The sequence below is a fragment of the Macaca mulatta genome, chromosome 15, assembly GCF_049350105.2.
Source record: "Macaca mulatta isolate MMU2019108-1 chromosome 15, T2T-MMU8v2.0, whole genome shotgun sequence".
In the NCBI taxonomy this organism is placed as follows: Eukaryota; Metazoa; Chordata; class Mammalia; order Primates; family Cercopithecidae; genus Macaca; species Macaca mulatta.
This window is the reverse complement of record NC_133420.1, coordinates 112,460,662-112,479,935: the sequence shown is the minus strand read 5'-3', so window position 1 is coordinate 112,479,935 and position 19,274 is coordinate 112,460,662. Positions and strand designations below refer to the sequence as shown.

At 41.2% G+C, this 19,274-nt stretch overlaps 1 pseudogene; it reads right to left on the bottom strand.

Moving 5' to 3' along the window:
* Window positions 1-16,564: 16,564 nt before the first annotated feature.
* LOC100428347 (CST complex subunit TEN1 pseudogene) lies at window positions 16,565-16,932 on the bottom strand (annotated as a pseudogene).
* Window positions 16,933-19,274: the final 2,342 nt, after the last annotated feature.

The following is a 19,274-nucleotide window of genomic DNA, read 5'->3' as shown; positions in this document are numbered from 1 at the left end:
TTTGAGTGTCAGCTAGTTAACTCCAACATCTCTGGGGCTGTCAGAGTTCAACATCTCCTCAAACTTCAGAATCTTTCCTCTCTCCTACCTCAGCAACATACGATGGCAAGAAATGATGGCAAGTTTGTTTCTTTTTCTGTCTTGGAGTCTCCTATTCCTTCCTACTAGAAAGAAACCAAGGAAACTCCCACGTCACTGCACAATCTCACCCTGTGGCTGCAAATAAAGGACTATTGCTTCTACCTTTGAGGATACCACCTTCTTCGGGCTCTTTAACCTCCAGGTACAGTTGTCTCTTCAGCACAGTTCTGTGCTCTAGGCTGGTATTTGCTGAGTTTGAGAACTCTTCCTCTTAAAATTCGGTCTCAAGTACAGAGTATACCTAGTACCTAGGTTTTGTTCAAGTTGAAAGTTGCCTTACTGCCTTTCAGATGTCTTGTTGCTTTCAGGCAATTTCAAAGAGAAATGGTGGAAGGATGTGTTCATTTTGCCTTTGTAAAATTGGAAGTCTCTGCGTCATTCATTTTTGAAATTTGTAGCATGACTTTAAAATGGGATTGAGAGGGAAATTCAGTCATTCTCTTAAACTACTTCAGAGAGGTAACCATTCGGGAGTAGATGCACTTAGTAAAGTAGGTTGAACAATTTTTAACCTAACTGTATATAACCTGTTGGCTAATTCTAGGCTAGCCTAGCATACTTGGATTAATGAACGGTAGGGAAATCTTAGGTATTTTTCTCTGAAAATAATCTCATTTGGGGAAGGCAAATGATTTAATTACATTCATGTTCAAGTTAAATTTAGGAGACTTTGAAAAGATTTTAATTTCTTAAAATGGTGTTATTTTGTGATATCTAAGAGACTTCTAGTTAGACTTTTAGAAAGTTTATGAACAGATTTCAAAAATGAAACCTCACTAGAGTCATGAGAGATATTAAGAATGTCTGTAGATTTTATAGATGAGGAAACTGAAGCTTGGCGAACTCAGTTATCACATCTAGTGAGTATTAGAGTGAGTTCTAGATGAGCGTATTCCTAAATTCAGTTGTATATAAGAGTTTCATGATTTTTGCTATATCTGCATATTATTTTACGTAACTTTTTTTTCTATATAACATTTTCCTCTAATATGACTCATCTATTTTATTAAAATAACTTTTTTTTTTTTTTGAGACAAGATCTTGCTCTGTCACCCAGGCTGGAGTTCAGTGGCATGATCACTGTAACTTGAAACTCCTGGGCTCAAGCGATCCTCCTGCCTCGGCCTCCTGAGTAGTTGGGACTACAGGCGTGCATCACCATGCCCAGTTAATTTTTTATTTTGTGTAGAGACAGGGTCTTGCTTTGTTGCTCAGACTGGTCTTGAACTCCTGGCCTCAAGTAATTCTCCCTTCTCGGCCTTCCAAAGTCCTGCCATTACAGGTATGAGCCACTGCACCCAGCCTAAAATAACTGTTTTTTTTTTTTTTTTTTTTTAAAGAAGAAATTTTGTGTAATTACTCTGATAGTACTCCAGGTATAGCCTGGAGTACTATCAGAGTAATTACACAATTACTAGTTAGCATCACATAGGAACTAGTTAAAAATGCAAATTTATGGTCCCTCTGCTGACCTAGTGAACCAGAATCTCTAGAGATGAGGTCCAGGAATCTGTGTTTTAATAACTCTCCATTGATTTTTGTGCACATTCAAGTTTAAGAACCACTGCATTACTGTCAATTGAAAGCCAGCATCAGTTGCTGTCAATGAAAGGAACTATAGAAAATAAAAATGGATCAACAATATCAAATTTTAGCTGGATACTGTTGCTTGCAGAGGCTCTGAGTTTGGGGCTTGCTCTTTTTATTAAAAGTGCAATTAGCAAATGCTATAAAAGTATTAAATATATATAAACACCAAATGGAGAGTTTATCCTCGAAATATTGAAACAATGAAGAAAATCACTTTCTTACCATGTCCTATGCCACGTAAAATAGGTTTTCTTACTACCAAGTGATAACCTATTCTACATTTTAGTACATATTGGTACAATTCCCAAATGTGTGGTAAATTCGAACTTCCAACACCATGCTGTTTCCTTCATATCCAGCTCTCTTAGACTCTGATCTCTGATTTGGAAGTTGATTATTTTAGCCTTTGGTCACCTTGACTTCTTTGTTTCTGTATATACAGAGATGTGGTTTTGTGGGCAGAAATGCTTTATATCCTCTCCATGAAACTAGATTATCTTTAGTCTTTTTTAAAAATCAAATCATCCTGGCTGGGCGCGGTGGCTCACGCCTATAATCCCAGCACTTTGGGAGGCCGAGGTGGGCAGATCATGAGGTCAAGAGATTGAGACCATCCTGGCTGACATAGTGAAACCCTGTCTCTACTAAATATACAAAAATTAGCTGGGTGTGATGGCACACACCTGTAGTCTCAGCTACTCGGGAGGCTGAGGCAGGAGAATTGCTTGAACCAGGGAGGTGGAGGTTGCAGTGAGCCGAGATTGGGTCACTGCACTCTAGCCTGGGCGACTGAGTGAGACTCTGTATCCAAAAAAAAAAAAAAAAAAAAAAAAAAAAATCAAATAATCCTATCTCTACTTACTTTTTGAATGAAGTCCAATTTTATATCCCTTCAACAGTATTCAATCCTTCACCGTAGAGCTGGAAGCCAACTTGGAATTCAACTCCCTCTTACTGGTAGGCAAACTTATCAGAGAACTGATTGGCAATAGAGGGTTGTACGGGCTTGAACTAAATTATGACCTGGATTAAAATCTCATCCTATACGTCTTGGCTTCTTCACTTGTAAGATGAGGCTAAAATGCTAACAAGACCTATTTTAGAGGTTTTGGTGGGGAAAGAAAATAATGCTTATGAAAACATTTCCATGATGCTTGGTATATAAAAATTGATCAACATGGCGCTATTACGACTCTTGTTACTACTGCTGGTATTATTATTAGTATCATTATTTGTATTTCTAACACTACTACTGCTACGGTTACTCTTACTGCTGTGACTAAAGATCTCAAAGTTCGTGTGAATCATTTTACTATGCTAGGTGAGCAATATCTGTTTCACCTGCCACTTAAGAGGTTATTCTCTTTACTTGACAATGGTTTTTATGATTAAATGTACCAAAAATGACAAAAAGATCTGCTTATTTACCCAATCTGAAGCACGCTAAGGTCAGTGTCACATAGGGGAATAATGCCTATTTGCCAAATGGTGTGGTTGGAAGTATTCACAAACATATCTTCCACAGTCTCGGCACCAACTTGGAAATTATCATATACCATATTGAGGTAGGCAAGTACAACAGTTAAGACACAGAGCCTGAAGCTAGACAGTACCAGTTTAAAAGCTGACTCATCCACTTACCTAGTTGTGTTACTCTGGGTAAATTACATTAATCCTCTCTCAGTTTCTCCATCTCTAAACTGAAGATAACATCTACCTCATTAGGTTTGAGGGATTAAGGGAGCTATTATATACAAAGCACTTAGACTAGGTACTGGTCTATCTTTGCCATCTATGCTCTCTTTGTGTTAGATCTCATTATTTTAGTCATCATATGTTTCAGCTTAAGTTAACACAGTATTCTAGGGTTAGTCGTTAAGATCTTAGTTTGAATCGGATGATCAATTTAGATTGGGAGATCAAGGTGTGGGAATAGGACAGAAAAAAATGCATGTTTTAAAGATTTAATTGACTAATCAACAAAATTATATACTCATACACAGTAAGCATACACATATAAACACACACATACATACACACATGCATACACACATTCTCAGATTCTTGACCTTGATGACGTTTCTGTGATTGCAGCAGTTTAAAGCCAATGGTTAGGAATGGTGTGTTTTGATGTAGTGGCAAGGGGTCAGAAGAGGGCCGATAGTGAAAACTCAGATGTCTCAGGAAGGGCCCAGAGGGCCAGGCAGCAGTCTCAACACCCCAACTAGGGTAGAATGGGATCAATAACGTGAAAAGAAGAATAACAATGGGCTAAGGGTGATAATAAAATGAATAATCTCTTACATTTACAGAGCAGGTTATCATTTCTTTAGCATAAATCTTGCAATAACCTTGGGAAGATGGGAAAGAGAAAAACAGGGAGGAACATGGGCCTGGAAGAAAAACCCTGTCTCATCATTTCATTTTAGACTCCTGGTGTCTGCTGGTGTCATGGAGTTTTGAGTCTTGGTGATTTCTTTGGGCTTTTCTTAAAAATTAGACATCGATGAAAATACTCAATGGGATATTGAGGGAAAATATGATAATCTCTTAAGCACTTCATAGTTTGCTTCCTGTCTGTGCTCATTAACTTGCCATTTTTAGAGAGCAAAGAACTTTCTTTGAATTTCTACGTAAATAAGTATAGCATGAGCATCAAGACTGTTTATTCCCCAATTGTGTGAAGAGATACAATAGTCCTTATCAATCTGAAGCCCATCAAGGCCCCAGCCCATAGTGTTGCTAGCTTGTTCAAAGGTCACACCATGACATACACAACAAGGGCAAATCATTAGGGAAGATTGAGGTTGTGGTCTACTGCACTGTTGTGTTGTTGACTTTGTCACCACCTTGATCTTTTCAACCAGGGGTCTGAGCAGGGTTATGGCATGGAATGGTACAGCTCTTGGCCGATGAAGCCACTCTCTGGGTCTTAGCCCTTATGGCCTCACTGAAGGGGACCACCTGAATGAGGAGTGCGTAATTGAATCTGCAGTTTTTTTTTTTTTTTTTTTTTGAGACGGAGTCTTGCTCTGTTGCCCAGGCTGGAGTGCAGTGGCACAATCTCGGCTCACTGCAAGCTGTGCCTCCCGGGTTCATGCCATTCTCCTGCCTCAGCCTCCCGAATAGCTGGGACTATAGGCACCCACCACCATGCCCCGCTAATTTTTTGTGTTTTTAGCAGAGATGGGGTTTCACTGTGTTAGCTAGAATGGTCTCGATCTCCTGACCTTGTGATCCACCGGCCTCGGCCTCCCAAAGTGCTGGGATTACAGGCATGAGCCACTGTGGAATCTGCAGTTTTAATGCAAAGCTGCTTCAAAATGTTTTGATGGACAATTATATGTGTCTTGGCATTTAAAACTCCCTTAGCAGGTCATTAGACCTGCTCCTCCACATCTCCCCAGCCTCTTTTTTTCCTAGTGACTTCTCTTGGCATGGATTGATAGAAATATCCCCAAATCTTTGCACACTTCAGAAACATGCTGTACCCTGAATACGTCTCACAAAGAAAATGTTGATAGACTTTGCTTCAGCCTCATAAAATTCTAACCTAAAAAAATTATGGGCCTGGGTCAAAAGAAGTATGTACAAAAAGTCATCTGGACTCTGTGCAAAGGATTGTTGACACAGAACATACTCTTCTTTTAGACCATCAGTGGGAGACTGGCTGGTCCCGAGCCATGCATAAATCTGTCCATGTGCAATTGGTAGCAGTTCCTAATTGTGGAAAAGGAGGGTGGGAACGGACTGAAGCAGAGGGAGCTGAGACTGGCAGGCAGGGCAGAGCCAGGAGGGAGACACCCAGAACTTAACGCCACCCTTCCAGAAAGCCTCCACCAAGGGGCTGCACTGAGCATACATTACCACCTTTTCTGGAGCTCAGGAAAATGAGACCATAAGTAATGACTATACCTGAGTGCATTGTGGAATGGTTGGATATTGAGAGGAAGAATGTGTCCAGGCTAAGAGACGGGCAAGCAGAGCAGCATTTGCTGAATATGGTAAAAGCAGAGTGGCCCAATTAATTTTTAGGAAAACTTCTCCTGTACCCCAGATATCCAGCCTGTGCTCTCCAGTAGGGGAAGAACATGAATACTCTTGGTTCTTGATGGGTAATACGTTGTAAATAGCCTTGGATGGGGGCATTCTTACATGTCTGGAAAGCTAATTTTCAGGCACTGAGTTTACTCTCCAAACGTTTCCCTGTGAACTGTCTTTCTCGGGGTTGGAACACTTTGTGCCACCATTGGAAAGCCTCTTTTGTAAATTTTTACTCCATTATGTTGCAATTTTAACATCTCATGCTTTTGGCACTCGAAGCATTTTTATAATGGTCTTTGATTTATTTTTGGCTCAGTTTTACGGCTCTCTGCCAGCCTCCAACTTCTGCTGTGTAGCTGACCCAAAATAGTTTCAAAGGCTCAGATGCAACTTGATATCAAAATTTTCTCCCCACGTATTAAAGTTAGCCTTGTAAATGCTGAAGGCACTGAAAAAGTTTTCCTGAGTACCTTCGGCTCATGAGATGAGAAAGGCAAGTTTCTATGTCACTTGTAGGTAAATCCAAATAAAAGATGCTTCTGCAGTGAGGTGCTTTCTACAATTCAGAAAAAAGTTCCAGATGTATAGAAATTGGGTTGACATTTAAAGGGTTCTAAATATGCTCCATAACCAACTAGGCTGACGAGTGTCCTCATGAATCTTCACCATCTGATTCCTCGTGACTATATATTACTACTTCCACCACCACCAGCTAACAATGGTAACAATTATTCTCTGATTACTTTTAATGTGCCAAGACTTTTACCATCTACGATCTTGTTAAAGTATCTCATTAACTGTTTATAATTGGAACGATTTTCTCCACTGTTTTACAGATAAGAGAATTTGTGATTTAGAGCAACGATTTCCAAACAGGGTTGTAGAATTTCCTGGGGGGTTTTCAAAAATCTCAATGCCTAGGCAGCAACCTGTGCCCATTGCATCAGAATGACTAGGGGTGGAAACCAGATATTAGTATTTTAAAAAAATATACATGAAAAAGATGATTCTAATGTACAATAGTTTCATATTTGGAAACCACTGGCTTAAACAGATTTAAGAGATTAGCTGAGAATTCCCCTGCTACCAAATGGTAAAATGAAGGGACCATTTGAGTCTAAACCTTGTCCTTTTACTAATATGCCAGGGTGCCTTTCGTGTTCCTGCAGGAAAAATTATAAAATTTATACAATAATGTAGTCTATGGACCCTGCTCTCAAGGAATTTATGGTCTGAAGAAAAAAATGATGTAAGTAAAGACCAAATCAGCATTAAGCGATGTAGCACTGGTTATGAACTCAGGAAAATGTGAGAGCTATTCAACTAGCCAAGGACATGGGATGGCTTGGATTTGGTGCCTTATGTAAAAGAAACACTGAAAAAAACCCACTCTAACCAACAAAAGTTGAGGAGATCGGTTAAAATCAGAGGTAGAGATTGAAGAACACTGACAGCAATGATGTTAGCACTAGGGAAACGGATTCTTTGGGAAATTATATCATACATTCACTTATCAAATAGTTTACTCATTATTATAGGCAGGGTGCTTTAGACATATTTAATGTCACAGTAACCCAGAGTGATGTTATCATCCCTATTTTACAGATTGAAAAACCGAAACTCAGTGTAGATAAAACTGGAGCTCACATAACTTAGAAGTCTCAGACTTAGAATTCACATTCAGATTTATTTAACTAATATTGATAAAGGCCCTACTGTGTGCCAAGGAGTGACATAGATGCTGGGGATGTAATGGTGTACAAAATCTTAGTCCGTGATCTTATTGACCTTCAAGTCTAGTGAGTAAAACAGACATGAACCAAACTTTCATGCAAAACACATAAAAATGTAAATGTGTTCTAGTATATAAGGCAAGAAGCATAGTAGGTGTTAATTAGGCAATTAAAGGGAAGGAAACAGACTAAGGGAACAGCTCATGACATTTTTCTATGTTAAAAGGAAACATGGAAATCAGAAGGAGATGAAAGAAGCCCCATGAAGGGGGAGCACCGGAAAAGAGGGTAAATCAAGATGAGGTTGGAGCTGGAGAGGTGGCCAGTGTTAGCTGTGGATGGTGGGAGAAGCTCTGGGAAGTGACATCAGACTCATGTACTGAAAGCGTCACTCTGGTTGTCTTGCAGAGAACGTTTTGCAGGAGGCCAGACTGGATTATGTCAGTGGCTGTCAAACATTTTTTGTAGGTGATTTCTTATAAGAAATACATTTTGTATTGTGACTCAGTATGCTCACGTACAGACACACATCAGCAGTTAAAGCGTCAAGACCTAAGCCTTTTTATGAATGAATATTTCTTTTATGTTTTATCTAGTCTATTTTATTTTTTTAAAAAAGGGCTGGTTGCCATCTACTTTATTTCACAGTCTATAAATGGTGTGCAGTTTTTAAGAATAGTGATTGAGGCCTGGTGTAGTGGCTCATGCCTGTAATCCTAGCACTTTGGGAGGCCGAGGTGGGCGGATCACCTGAGGTCAGGAGTTCAATACCAACTGAGCCAACATGGTGAAACCCCATCTCTAGTAAAAACATAAAAATTAGCCAGGCATGGTGGCAGGTGCCTGTAATCCCAGCTACTCTGGAGGCTGAGGCAGGAGAATTGCTTGAACCCGGGAGGCAGAGGTTGCAGTGAGCCGAGATTTTACCACTGCACTCCAGCGTGGCGACAGAGTGAGACATTGTCTCAAAAAAAAAAAAAAAAAAAAAAAAAATACTGAATACTGGTTGAAGCTGGGCATGGTAGCTCACGCCTGTAATCCCAGCACTTCAGGAAGCCAAAGCAGGAGGATTGCTTGAAGTCAGGAGTTTGAAACCAGCCTGGGCAACAAAGTGATACCCTGTCTCTACAAAAACAAATTGAATAAATTAGTTAGGTGTGGTGGTGTACACCAGTAGCCTTCAGCTACTCAAGAGGCTGAGGTGGGAAGATGGCTAGATCCCAGGAATTTGAGGCTGCAGTGAGCTATGACTGTGCCCCTGCACTCCAGCCTGCGCGTGAGAGAGAAACAAACAAACAAACAGAAAAAAACACAAAAAAATTGCGTGAGGTGTCATTGCTACTAGTCTATTACAATGGTCTCAATGAGAGGATAATAGAGAATGAGATAAACTGATAGATAACAGGATAGGGAAGAGGAAAGGAAATCTATGAAGGATGACTTAGTTTTCTGGCTTGAGAAACTGTATAGATGGTTTCATAAATGCAGAAATGATACCTTAGAGGAAGACCATCCTTGGTGGGGGTAAATCTTGGGTTCAGCTTTGGACATTTTGGGTTTAGGGTACCATGGAGATACCTCTCAGGAGTTGTCTGTGGGAGAGGCCTGGTCTGGAGATATACATTTTTGTGCTTTCATCAGGTGATTGAGGGACAGTTCTAAGAGAGGCTGTCAGGAGACAGAGTATGAGTGAGAAGAGAAGAGCCAGCACCAAAGTTTGAGAAACTCCAAAATTTGACTGGCAGGTGGAGGAGGATGAACCTGTGAAGAGGATGAGAAGAATGGGCTGGTACGAAAAAACAGACGGCTTGAAGCTGAGAAGAGAGTGCTTCAAAAAAGAAGCCAACAGTGCCAAATGCAGCCACACAGCGTCAAGCAGGAGAAGAAAGAGTCCGCTGTCTTTGTGAATATGAATGTCCATGGTGGCCCTCCACAGAGCTGTTCTGATGGATTCATGGGGGTAGAAGCCAGACTGCAGCACTTTGAGGCCCTAGAAAGGCAGTGATAGACATCAACTCCCTGAGAAAGCATCCTGCCCCCTTGGTGAGAGGCCAGAAACCAAATGTACTGTTCAGAAAAGGCTTTTGTAGCAACGGAAGAGCTCCCAGCTTTCTGAATGGGTCCTGGGGCTCTGGGCTGCCCCCTTCCCTGTAGAGTCTCAGTTTCTTTGGTTACCACCAACTAAGTTAATTCTCCAACCCAAGCATAAGTCACGTGTTCTACCAATATGCGTGCACTTGTGCAGGTGGGAAGTTTAAAGTAATGGATGCAAAAATCAGGGACACTGAGTATTGTATCCACTAACAGTGCTAGCTCCTGACAGAAGGGACTTTGGGCATCTTCCGTGTGTCTTACCACACACTGTACACCCCTGTGTGAAAGAAATAGAGGTGCAGAGAGCTAGGGAACTTGGCTCATGTGGCAAGGGCCAGAGCTGGGATTCCAATTGGAGTCCTATTCTCTAAGACTTTTGGTTGCTGGTCAAAAGTCCAGAGGCATCTGAAGGGTTCTTTGTCCACCCATCATGTAGGGGTGTGGCTGTGCAGAAGGTTGCTTTGATTGCCTGTTGAAGAGGGCTTGACATACGTGGGCCATTTTCAACAATAGAACTTCTGTCTATGCATCTGCTCTCACAACCAGGACATTCCTCATCTACCCTCATATTTCTGAACAGTTCACCATAACGGTGGCCTGTTCCACCTTTAGGAATGGATATTAGATTCACCTGAGCCGTGAAAGCAATATAAGACAGATAACACGGAGCAAATCAATAGGAAATAAGAGAATACGGACATCTATTATACATCGTATTTTATCTTAGATATATCTTGACATCCTTGGAAATGTTTGTTCTCTCATTCCTTTCATAGTGGTAAGGTGAAGGTCTGATCTTGGAATTGTAGATGTTCTCATGTTCAAACAAACTGTCATTAATAAAGGCTACTGCTTACAATGCTAACTAAATGTCAGATATGTTACATACCTTTAATCCTCAAAACAGTCATATAAAATAGTTTCTTTGTGGTCTTTTTTTCCACAAATGAGGAAACTGAGTCTGGGGTGGATTAAAATGGCTGCAAATTCTTTGCCACTTTTCCGTTAAGAATGGGTGTTTTCTCCCCTCCTTTGACTCTGAGTTGGCCCTTGTGGCTGACTTGACCAACAGCCTGTGGTGGAAGGGACATCGCATGTTCTAGATCTAGTTTTTAAGAGGCCTGGAAGCTTTTGCTTTAGTTCTAGCTGCCATGTGAGAATTTCAAGTACCCTGACACTGTTATGCTTTGAGGAAGCCCAGGCTAGCCATGTGGAGAGGCTACCTGGGGAGGGGGCAGAGGAAGACAGAGAGACAGACGGAGATCTATACCCAGCCAGCACTAGCTCATCAGTCATCTTAGCCTACAAGTCATCCTGGACACATTCTAGCTTCATTAGAAACTGGGGAAAAAACCTGCCCCCAATCCCCTCACAAAACTGTGACTGTCGGTTAAAATGTGGGTCCCAAGCATATGAACAGAGTTGAGCCATCCTAGTCATTTTCAGTTCTCAGTACTACTCTATTTGAGGCCACAGACATTGTAGAGCAGAGATAATCTGTCCCTGCTGTGCACTGCCCTAATTCTAGACTCTGCAAAACCATGACTATGGTAAGATGGTTGTTTTAAATTACTGAGTTTTGAGGTGGTTTGTTATGCAGCAATAAGTAACTTAAGCAGTGTTTCATTAAGCAATTTTGCCTGATGACAGAGGAAGGAACCGAGTCTGGATTCAAACCCACATTTGCCTGATTACAGAGGTGGCCACTCTCTGCTACTTTGTGTGGTCCCTTCTTCTGGGACTTTTAGATTGGTGTTTAATTTTCTACTAGGTCTCCCACTAAATTTCTCTTAGTTTAAATCCTGGACACATAGAAGGGATAAAAAGATTTGTCCTTCATCATAACAATAAAAAGTTAAATTACAGGTGAAGAAGTTCTGAAGATAATGTTGTGCCAGCTTGTTAATTCTTTTTCCTAGACCTTGTCAGGAAAATAGGAGGGTCCGGAAAACCACCCTAGCCAGAACTTCATCCCTGCCCACTCCCACTTTTCAATTGTTAAAATGAGACTACTTTCCCTACTTCTTGATTTTTTTTTTTTATGTTTTAAAATAAAGCATGATGAAGGTAATTCTGCCAGAGGAAAGAGGCAAAAGAGGATTTGTGGAAAACAAATGCATTACCCCCTATTCCAAATTACCATGAAGTAGGAACCTGTGGAGTCATTTTGTGGGATCTTTGGGAAATGGCAGGAATTCAGCTTACAGGATGAATAGGGGCTGTTCCTTTAGAAGACGTTCTGTGTTTCTGTGGTAGCAAATATACCATGTGATGATAGCCCTGTGAATAGCTGTGTTTATCAAATTCCAAAGCAAATACTCAAGTGAAACTCCACATGAAAGGCCAAACCACAAGCTGGAGGTTCCCCATGGCACTGCCAAATTTGCAAAAATGTCTGTGGTTTGTGTATGTGTGTGTGTTTGAATTACACATCTATTATAAATGCATCTATTTCTAGTGACTGCTACATAGAAGCAGAAGAAAGGCTTATCTCTTACCTAATGTTCTGATATCTGTTTATTATCTCATTTCTCTTACCTGATGCTGAGTAGGCAATGATGGGTAGACCTCATGAAGGTTTTGTTGTAGATCCAGCTTCCCTATCCATAGACGTATTGTGTTATGTAACTTCTAACTCTGGCAATATCTGGCAAGAAAGACATAAATATTGAGTTGCAGGGAAATGTTTAGTGTATAAGGAGTAACTAGCTGATGCGTACATAGGTGTTGTAGATTAGATAATTGTTTGGCAAATATTTACTTTCTTTATCCCCACTACCTCCATGGGAGGAGTATATTTCCCCACTCTACTGATGTGGAGTTGGCATTGTGATTTGCTATGGCTAATGGAATACATAGGAAGTGACAGTGTGTGAGTTCTGATTCCAGGCCTTAAGATGCTTTGCATGTGTCCACATGAACCTCTGGAAGCCTTCAGCTTCTTCCCTTGATACGAGCAACCGTCGCTCTAGTAAAGGGTCCAGAATGACCACTTGTGGAATAGAGTTATTCCAGCTGACTTGCAGCCTAAGGAAGAGTGTATTAGTCTTTTCTCATACTACTGTAAAGAAATACCCGAGACTGGGTAACTTATAAAGAAAAGAGATTTTACTGGGTCATGGTTCCATAGGCGATACAGGAGGCATGGCTGGGGAGTCCTCAGGAAACTTACAATCATGGCAGAAGGTGAAAGGGAAGCAGGCACATCTTCACATGGCCAGGGCAGGAGAAAGAGAGGGAGGAGATGCTATATACTTTTAAAAATTTTTTATTTTATTTATTTATTTATTTATTTATTTATTTATTTTGAGACTGAGTGTTGCTCTTTGTCCAGACTGGAGTGCAGTGGTGCAATCTCAGCTCACTGCAACCTCCGTCTCCTGGGTTCAAGCGATTCTCCTGCCTCAGCCTCCCAAGTAGCTGGGACTACAGGCGTGTGCCACCACACCCCAGCTAATTTTTGTATTTTTAGTAGAGACGGGGTTTCACTGTGTTTGCCAGGATGGTCTCGATCTCCTGACCTTGTGATTCACCTGCCTCGGCCTCCCAAAGTGCTGGGATTACAGGTGTGAGCCGCTGCGCTCAGCCTATACACTTTTAAACAACCAGATTTTATGAGAACTCTGTCATGAGAACAGCACTAGGGGGATGATGCTAAACTATTAGAAACTGATCTAATTGCCTAATACCAGGCCCCATCTCTAACATTGGGGATTACAATTGAACATGAGATCTGGATGGGGACACAGATCCAGAGCATATCACAGAGCCTTATGCTATAGTCACTGAGTTCTAGGTTGGCTTGTTACTCAGCATTATTGTGACAGTTGCTGATTGATATAATAAGTGTATTTCAACTTACGTGCAAATTTCTTTTTCCCTGAGCTTGTGCTTGTATATTAAGTTTGCTTTTATGGTTGCAAATTGGATGAAACAGTTAAAAAAAAAAAACCCAATATATGAAAATCAAACCTTTGGTTTATTCAGAGTAGAGTTTGTGATGAGAAAGGATGGCTGTCATCTGAGGACAGGATAGAGGACTGTGTGTAAGGTTATAGAATGGCTACTGGACAATTGGGCATGCATCACGAGGAAGATGGGGCAGTTTTTTCATTGCTAGGGATTGCATCTGTTATTTGAATTAGGTAAGTGGCCTGATTGGGAATATGCAATTGAGGAAGAGCCCTATAATGGTTCCTGGTGAAAGGGGAAGATAAGAGTATGGATTTGCTGCTGCCGTGTGAAATTGATGGTATACTGTTCTAAAATGTCTTATGGGAAGGAAGAGAGCTTAATTTCCTTTAGAGGTAGTTGGATTCACCTGCTTCATGAGGCACTCACTGTATGGCTGACTCACTCTCCAGGCTTAAACCAACAGAATGACATATTTTCTGGGATGCCAACATTTTCCCTGGACCACAAGAGACCAGCAGAGGAAGAGTGGTCTGGGCGGACAGTCAACTCTGACCACATAACAACTCTGCCTTTTTCTTCAGATTGTATGTTCTGGAGGGAAACTGGCGAACATATTTGCCTTTTAGTGTGGACACATCAGCATCTTAGGAAACACATCCAGAATTCAGTCACAAACAAGAAATCCCTCTTCACAGCCCTTTGGCTGCTGCCAGTCTCCTCGCTTTAGCTGAGTACCAAAGATAGACTGCCGAGCAAGTACTGTAGTACTTCTTTGTGAGGTTGAACTAAAATGTGAAAAAAATCAACCAGTGTTTACAGAATGACTCCCATGTCCTGGGGTAGTTGTTTTAAGTGACTTACTTCATTTGCTCCTCATACAATAACACTATGAGGTAAGTGTTATTGTAACCATTTTACAGATGAAGAAACTGAAACCCACAGTTAATCAACTTACTTCCGGTCACACAGCGATTTGGCAGAGCTGTCTCGTTGACCCAAGTCTTTTGGTTCTCAATCCAGTCTTCTTTCCATAATGCCTGGAACTTTCCTACAATTTAATTTTTGGTTTAGAAGATACAATTTGGTACAGAGATGGTGGTTGACTCTGTTAGATACAAATTGCGGGAATGTAAGGGAAGGCAGTTCAGACTGTCTCGTGGAGTGGAAACAATACATCCTTGGAGCCCTTGTCAGGAGGATAGGTTAAGAAAATGTTGGGGACTTTTCTGTCGGCCTCCAACTTTCTTCAGAGCCTTGAACCTGTATTAGAATAGATATTTGCAGCAGGCAGAAAGAGGGCAGGAGTTTCCTCTGGCCTGTAAGCCTTTTTCTACTACCTGGTTATGGCAGTGAGAAGACTCCTGATATCTGGACAATGGTGACTTCTGTTTGATGAGAACCCATAATACTGCAGAAGCCATTCTAACTGTTAGTGTACATCTGTTTTCTGTTGGTACCTTTGGCAGTCTCAAAGCTGAGAAGGAGGAATGAGCAGACTGAAAATCAGAACAGGCTTTTATTATCAACTCTGCTGTGATTGTTGCAACTTACTTAGCATTCTTCAACTTTGCCTCTCTGTATTGCGAGGAGATTAGATGATATCATTGCTTCTTTCTTCTTTGTAGCAGCAAAAATATTTTTTTAAGACAACGTCTGACGTGGAATCTTAAGATGTAATATAGATTCAACTCTTCTGGATGAAGCGAGGATTGGATTAAGTGCCCAATGTGGTCTGAATGTTTGTGTCCGCCCAAAATTCCTGTGTTAAAACCTAATTACCAGTGTGGTAGCAGGAGGCGGGGCCTTTGGGAGGTGATTAGGTCATGAGAGCATCTCATGCAAGGGATTGGAGCCTTATTATAAAAGAGGCCTTGGAGAGATCCCCTTCTACCATGTCAAGACACAGCAAGAAGGTGCCATCTATGAACCAGAAAGTGGGCCCTCACCCAACAGCAAATCTATTGATGTCTTGATCTTTGACTTCCCGACTTCCAGAATTATGAGAAATAAGTGTCTGTTGTTTATAAGTCACCCAATCTATGGGGTTTTGTTACGACAGTGTGAAGGGAATAAGACAGACCCAAACCGACGGGCTGTTTGGAAGCCCTTGAGTCACGTATGAGAAACCCAGGGCTTTGTGGGTGAGATTTAAAACTGCTGTTCTGGGTGATCTCTTGGGGCTTTTTCAGAATTAATAGCATGGGATTACAGAACGTGGTGGTCTGCATTGTCCTCTAACTGTCCTCTGGTGGTCGTTTCTTGGTTATTTCCAAATCTTCCAGCCTTGGGGAAGCATCCTTCATTATGTGTTTCTATATTTTTTTAATTGTCAAATGAACTGGCTCGAGCTTCTACCTGTAAGCTTCTCACCACGCTTTCCATCCATATCTGAGGATTCTTAAGGGGTGTCCATATCTCGCAGTCATATGTTGCTCCAGTTTTCTGCATCTGCTAACCACACATTTCCTCTTTTGCAGTTGTCTCTTTCTTCTGCCCATATCAGCTCAACATAAACAGCAGCTGCCTTTGGTTCTTTTCCAAGAACCACTCACATATGGCTGCATGAGCCTTGCTTTTGCTGAAGGTTGGCAATAATGGAGGGTTGGGGGGGTCATGGCACCTTATGCACGGCAAATAATTCAAAATTGGATTTTAACCATCCCTGTTTTACATAGTCTCACAGCCATAGCTAGTACTGAAAATTTCTTTCAAGGTCATGCCCTCTGGGGCTTTATTCACCAGGGCCTTCTGAAACCCTCCACGACCCCACACAAGGCACAGCCCCAGCAGCTTGGAGCTCGGCCACCTGCAGTCTCTGGTGGGTGGCGAGGGGGAGCAGGGAGTGTTGGATTTGGGGCCTGTTTTCTGGGTTTTCATTTCTGAGCAAACCCATGTTAGGGGAAGAGGCTGGATTAACCAGCCGCCCCTCTGCTTTCAGGGTCCAGACAAGGCAGTCGCTGGGGAAGAGCTTTTGCTCTGGGCCCCTCCTGTAGCTTCGGACGGTTTGGCCTCAGAAGCAGGTAGGGGGTGTTACTGGGCTGCATTTCCTACTGGCCGCCCTCCCTCTTCTGCTGGTCCTGCCTCTGCTCCTGCTTGGTTTGTTCTCACAAGGGCAGGTCCATTCCCTCCACACAGTTCAGCACCAGTGCCTTTAACACGGAGCCTCTGTGCTGCTGGTCCTGCAGCCCCCCGAGGATGATGTACAGGGAGCACACCTGGGCTTGGAAGGGCTTCACCAACTTGGTACAGACAAGAACCTGGTGCCGATCAGATCCATGCTGAGCCATCAGTGTCACTCTGGACTGATCATGTCATAGAGGTACCACCTGTCAAATGTTCTCAGTGTGACCCCACCAGGAACTTGGCTTGCACTGACCTCCCAGTGGAGGGAATAGGTCCCGGGTTTGGGCAGCATCACTTGCTCCTTCTCTGCCCCCTCCATCTGGGTTGCTGTTGGTCACGTGCCAAGGGGAAAATTTCTTTATGGAAAAGACTGCCTTCCAGGGTGCTGGGTTCCCTCACTGTCTGTACTTTCTTAGATCTCTCCTTCCTTCTGAGGCCATTCACTTCTCAGCTTTCTGTGCATGTCCCAATTCTCATTTTTTAAAGTAATAAAAAGGCATTTATTCTTCTCATTCTTCTACTGTTTTCTTCTAGACTACCACCATTGTTCTATCCAAATGGCTCATCAAGGTTTTTTGCTCAACAAAAGACAGTTCTGTTCTTACAAGAAATTCTGCCAAGATCCTTTAAAATTATATTGTCTCTCCTTTCTAATGGTTGGTCATGGAACTATTAATACATGAGGTGTTTCTTGATTTAGCTATAAAGCAGGTGTTTTCTTCCAAGCCTTAATTCAGAGAAATAAGATACCTTTAAATCGAAGATGGATAATTTGGATATTTGTGATTGTTCTGGAATTTTAAACTTTTATTACCTTTACACAAAAAGGAGAAAAAAAAAAAACAGTAAAGAACACCCATATTCTCATCACCTGTTGAACAACTTTCATCTCATGGCAAATCCTGTTTTATTTAACTCCCTGCTACTACTTGCAGATGGATCATTTTGAAGCAAATCCAGGACATTGAATCATTTTATTCATAATTTTAGTATGTATCTAAAAGGTAAGGACTCTCTTAAGACAACGTAATCATGTTACCGTTGTCGTAAGATTAATAATAATTCCTTAATATCATCAAACAGCTAATTGGTGGTCAAATTCCCCAGATAGGCTAGAAATCTTTTTTTAAACAATTGTTCAAATCGAGATTAGAATAGTTTGTCTATTGCAATTGGTTGATATGTCTCTCAATTCTCTTTTAATTTATAGGCTCTTTCTTCCTCGCTCATTTTTTTTTTTTTTTTGCAATTTGTTAGTTGAAAAACTTGGGTCATTGGTCCTGTAGAATTTTCACATTCTTGATTTTGCATCCTCAAACTGTCATTTAGTGAGATTCTTGTTCCCCTACATATCTATTAGAAACTGAGTGATCCACAAGCTTCTCTGTATAAGTGGTGGTATCTACTTTCAGAAGGAGACATATATCTGGTTATCTCTCTTTTGGTGATGTTAGGAGCCATTAATGATCATTTTCTGCGTTCATTATTTTACCAGAGTTTGCAAAACTGATGATAATACAATTCAGTAATTCCTTCCTGATTTATAAACTGGAATACTTCTGTAAAGAAATATACTATTCCTCACTAACTATTTGCTTATCCTCAAGTATAGTTGGTATAGGAGAGGCAAAGTATTGCTTGATGCTTTCTTTTGATTCATCAGTTTTTGGAATATTAACTTAATTCCCTAACACTTTCCAAAGGTAGCCAGTGAGTATTTATTTTAGAATCATAATGGTCTAATGCATTTAAACACATACAATGTGTTTTAATCCATTGCAGTTATTATTATTACTTTTTGACACAGGATCTCACTGTGTTGCCCAGACTGGAGTCAAGCGATCCTCTTGCTTCGGCTTCCTGAGGAGCTAGGTTATTTAAAAACTTTTTTTTTTTTTTTTTTTTTTTTTTTTTTTTTCCGCCTCCTGGGTTCACGCCATTCTCCTGCCTCAGCCTCCCGAGTACCTGGGACTACAGGCACCCACCACCACGCCTGGCTAACTTTTTTGTATTTTTAGTAGAGACGGGGTTTTACCGTGTTAGCCAGGATGGTCTCGATCTCCTGACCTTGTGATCCGCCTGCCTCAGCCTCCCAAAGTGCTGGGATTACAGGCTTGAGCCACTGCGCCTGGCTAAAAGCTTTTTTAGAGATGGGATCTTACTGTGTCATTCAGGCTGGTCTCAAACTCTTGGCCTCAAGTGATCCTCCCACCTTGGCCTCCCAAAGGGCTGGAATTACAGGTGTGAGTCACCATGTTCAGCCCATTGCAGTGATGATTAATATTAAATGTTCACATTGTTCTATCTTTGCCACTGTAATGCTTTTCAAATTGGCTCCTGGACCATTTTGACAATTACAATAGCATGTCATAGTTTTCTTGCTTTCTAGTTTGGTAAAATGTTCCAGGTTCATCTAGAATGGGCCATTTCTTCAAATATAGCTGGTTCCTTTTGGTGGGAAAAGGTATTTAGAAACCACAATCTGAGTGTTAGAGTACTTATTGCTACTAGAATGCTGATTATTTCTAAGCCTTTTCAATGGACACAGCTAGGAAATGTATTTGTGTATTTTTTAATGAGAAAATACATCTTAAGTTTATACTGGTATTTCAAATCGATATTTAGAATCACCAA